General features: G+C 40.3%; 1 pseudogene; it reads left to right on the forward strand.

Moving 5' to 3' along the window:
- Positions 1-221: 221 nt before the first annotated feature.
- Positions 222-488, forward strand: LOC110578459 (annotated as a pseudogene).
- Positions 489-4,588: the final 4,100 nt, after the last annotated feature.

The following is a 4,588-nucleotide window of genomic DNA, read 5'->3' on the forward strand; positions in this document are numbered from 1 at the left end:
GGGCTCCCGGCTCAGCGGGAAGCCTGCTTCTCCCTCTCCCACTCCCCCTGCTTGTGTTCCCTCTCTGGCTATCTCTCTCTCTGTCAAATAAATAAATAAAATCTTTAAAAAAAAAATAAAATAAAATAAAATAAAAAAAATAATAAAAATACGTTGTTAAGTGAAAAAAGGTAGGCTTTAAAATAATAAATATGGGCTGCACTGCCTCTCATTCTGGCCCCATGGACCTAAGACACAACCCATCGGCGCACCCACAAGCCGGCCTGGCTCTAATGAGTGTCATATCTGGTTCCTCCAGTGTTGCCACTCTGAAGAAAGTCCTTCAACAACTCCTGCTGGAACCCAAGCTCCACTGGGTGAAGGTTTCCTAGGCAGCTACAGACTTGAAACGATTCTGTCTGCAGAAGGCTTAACATGACTCCCTGCTGACTGGGGTATCTTCAAGTAAGAATCCCTTCAGACCCCAGAAAGCCTGTTACATTTTGTAATGCCACGAATCTTTGGATTGTTTTCTAAACCACTTTTAATGAACCTGTGAATGTTCAAAGGAGAACTAAATTTGAAGCCTGTACAAAAGCTTATCCCTATAACAGGTGCCATACATATAAACTTCTTTTGTCAGTCCTTAACATCTACCTCTCTGAATTTTCATAAATTTCTATTTCACAAGGGTAATTATTTTATTATTTATTTATAAATTACATATTTATTATATGACAGCAGCCTACAATAAAATACCTACTGTAAATAATAATAAAATAAGGAATTGTATTCTCTAAAGTAACACAAGTATACTTTAGGCCAACAGAATATTTTTATTTTTGATGCATTCTATATTTTACAAATGTTCTAAGTATGCACTGCTTTTATAATAGAAAGTTATATACTTTGTTCATTGTTTCAAAATGACCAAGAAAAACTATTCCTTTTGATTCCCATATATGATATGTCTCCTTTCCTTGGTTGTGATTTTCTATTTCTATTTCATAAAACTTGTAACATAGGTACCCTTTGCTATGGATTTAAGAGCAGCATATTAATAAACAAATAAAATATAGTACAATAAACAATTTTTTGCTAAAGCATTAATGTCAACAGCAGATGGCAGTTTATCACAAACACAAGTTGTGAATTCAGAGTTAATTCATGTGTTCTCCACATGCTTCTCAGACCTTCAAGCACAAGTCCAGGCAGGGATTCAAGAGAACAGGAGGAGTCCCCAGCCCCACTCCAGGGTGAGGAGTGCCAGGGCTCTGGGCCTTTCTCTGCTGAGTATCCTCCCAGCCCCAGAACAGGCACTGTGGAAGGAGCTGGAACATGTGGAGAATGGGGGGGTGGAGTGGAGAGGATGTCTCCTCACAGCTTATGAAAATTGGGCAACTAGCGTAGTGTTCTGTCTGACCTCCAGGACCTTGAAAGTCAAGACCACCAGCCTCCCAGTTGAAGGCTGTGGTGGGACAGTCACAAGTGACAGGTCTTCTAAGCTCTCTGATTCATGTGGTACAGTGTTATCCAACTTTCATAGTGTGCTGACCCTTCATTTCTGCCAGGATGTCCCTCGGGGCATGTGGCACTTTATGGCCTAGCAAACACATTTGTACACTATCTCACACAATCTTGGGAGCAAGTTGCCTGGTGCCCTGTACTAGGGCCTTGCGGTCCTATTCTCTGCTTCTCCCCAGCATCCAGAACAGCACTTGTCTGTGTGCATGGAGTGGCAATCGACATGGCATCAAATGGACATTCAGGGTAATGTACATGATATATTCTCATGTTAAATGGAGACATCAGTACCTATTTTTCAGGGTTGTTATGGAAATAAAATCAGGTCCTTGTTATAAAACTCTTGTCAAGGCAGCTGTCACATTGTGTAGGGTAATTAAAAGCACAGACATCCTTCAGAAACATTGTAGGTTCCGTTCCAGACCACCCCAATAAAGCTAATATTGCAACAAAGCAAGTCAGATGGATTTTTTGGTTTCCCAGTACATATAAAAGTTATGTTGACACTATATGGCAGTTTATTAAGTGTGCAACAGCATTGTGTCTAAAAAAAATGTACATGCCTTAATTTAAAAATACTTTGTTGCTAAAAAATGCTAACCAACATCTGGGCTTTCACCTAGTTGTAAATCTTTTTGCTGGCAGAGGGTCTTGCCTGGATGTTGATGGCTACTGACTGATCCGGGTGGCAGTTGCTGGAAATGGGGGTGGCTGAGGCAAGTTCTTAAAATAAGACTACAATGAAATTGCCCCAACGATTGACTTCCTTTCATGAACAATTTCTCTGTAGCATGGGATGCTGTTTGATAGCATTTTACTCACAGAACTTCTTTCAGAATTGAAAGAAGTCAATCTTCTCAAATCCTGCCACTGCCTTATCAGGTAAATTAATGTAATATTCCAAGTCCTTTGTTGTCACTTCAACAGTCTTCACAGCATCTTCACCAGGAGTACAGTCCATCTCAAAGAACCACTTTCTTTGCTCATCCCTAAGAAACAACTCCTCATCCATTCAAGTTTGATCATGAGATTGCAGAACTTCAGTCACATCTTCAGGTTCCACTTCTAATTCTCATTCTTTTGCTATTTCTACCACACTTGCAGTTACTTCCTCCACTGAAGTCTTGAACCCCTCAAGGTCATCCGTGAGGGTTGGAATCAACTTCTTCCAAACTCCTGTTCATATTGATATTTTGACTTCTTCCCATAAATCATGAATGTTCTTAATGGTGAATCCTTTTCAGGTTTCCAACTGACTTTGCCCAGATCCATCAGAGGAATCACTATCTATGGGCAGATATTACTCCTTGATCCACAGGCTGCAGAATGGATGTTGTGTCAGCAGGCATGAAAACAATATTAATATTATTTTATATAACCATCAAAGCTCTTGGTGACCAGGAGCATTGTCAATGAGCAGTAATGTTTTCAAAGAAATCTTTTTTTCAGAGCAATAGGTCTCAATAGTGGGCTTAATATATTCAGTAAACTATTTTGTAAACAGATATACTGTCACCTAAGTTCTATTGTGCCATTTCTAGAGCTTGGGCAGAGCAGATTTCATGTAATTCTTAAGGGCCCTAGGATTTTTGGGATGGTCAATGAGCATTGGCTTCAACTTAAAGTCATCAGCTATATTAGCCTCTAACAAGAGAGTCAGCTTGTCCTTTGAAGCTTTGAAGCCAGGCACTGACTTCAGCTTTGCAGCTATGAAAGTTCTAGATGGCATCTTCTTTTGATATAAAGCTGTTTCATCTACATTGAAAACTTGTTATTTAGTGTAGCTACCATCATTAATGATCTTAGCTAGATTGTCTGAATAACTTTGCAGCTTTGACATCAGCCGTTATGGAAATGGCTTCTTTCCTTAAATCTCATGAACCAATTCTGCCAACTTCAAACTCTTCTGCAGCTTCCTCACCTCTCTCAGCCTTCACAGGAATGAATAGAGTTAGGGCTTTGCTCTGGATCAGGCTTTGGTTTAAGGGAGTATTGTGGCTGGTTTGATCTATCCAGACCACATCTATATCAGCAAATAGGCTGTTTTGCTTTTTTATCATTTGTGTGTTCACTGGAGTAGCACTTTTAGTTTCCTTCAAGAACTTTTCCTTTGCATTTACAATTTGGCTAACTGAATCCAGAGACTTAGCTTTTGGCCTATTTTGGCTTTTGACATGCCTTCCTTACTGAGTTCAGTCATTTCTAGCTTTTGATTTAAAGTAAGAGTCAGGTGACTCTTCCTTTCCTTTAAACACTTAAGAGCCATTGTAGGGTTATTAATTGGGCTAACTTTAATATTGTTGTGTCTCAAGGAATATTGAGTTCCAAGGAGAGGGAGAGAGGCAGGGGGAAGGCTTGTCAGTGGAGCACACACACAAGTCAGAACACATACAATACTGTGATTAAGTTTGCCATCTTATATGGAAGCGGTGTGTGGTGTCCCAAGACAACTATAATAGTAACATCAAAGATCACTGACCATGGATCACCATAACAAATATAATAATGATGAAAAAGTTTGAAATATGTGAGAAGTTTGAAAAATGTGACAGAGAGACATGAATTGAGCAAATACTGTTGGGAAAATGGTACCAATAAATTTATTCTATGCAGGGTTGCCACAAACCTTCAATTTATTAAAACTACAATATCTGAAAAGCATAATAAAGCACAGTGCAGTAAAATGAGGTGTGCCTGTATCTGAAGAACCAAAGAACTAAAACATGAAAGGCATCCCAATTTCCTGAACTCAGAGGTGAGACTGCCTACAGACCCAAGACCCAGGGTCCTGATGCAGCAGAAAGCCTTGCAGGTCAGGGTGGGGCTGTACCCCATTTCACCATAGCCCCCTCCACCCACATATTCTTACAGCTGAGCACTTAAGAAATCCCTTTCCCTTGTCACCAAAACATTGCAGAAGAAAGGTACCACCTGAGGGGCCATGTTGCCAAACTGCTCTGCTGAGCTCTGTTGGCAGAGTCAGGCATGTCCTGGGAGCAGTTTTTCCAGAAACGATAATGGATTTGTGCTGATCCAGTCATTCGCTTGTGATGAAAGTCACAGGGCCCTTGCCAACCCTGGAGGT

The sequence above is a fragment of the Neomonachus schauinslandi genome, chromosome 4 (assembly GCF_002201575.2).
Source record: "Neomonachus schauinslandi chromosome 4, ASM220157v2, whole genome shotgun sequence".
In the NCBI taxonomy this organism is placed as follows: Eukaryota; Metazoa; Chordata; class Mammalia; order Carnivora; family Phocidae; genus Neomonachus; species Neomonachus schauinslandi.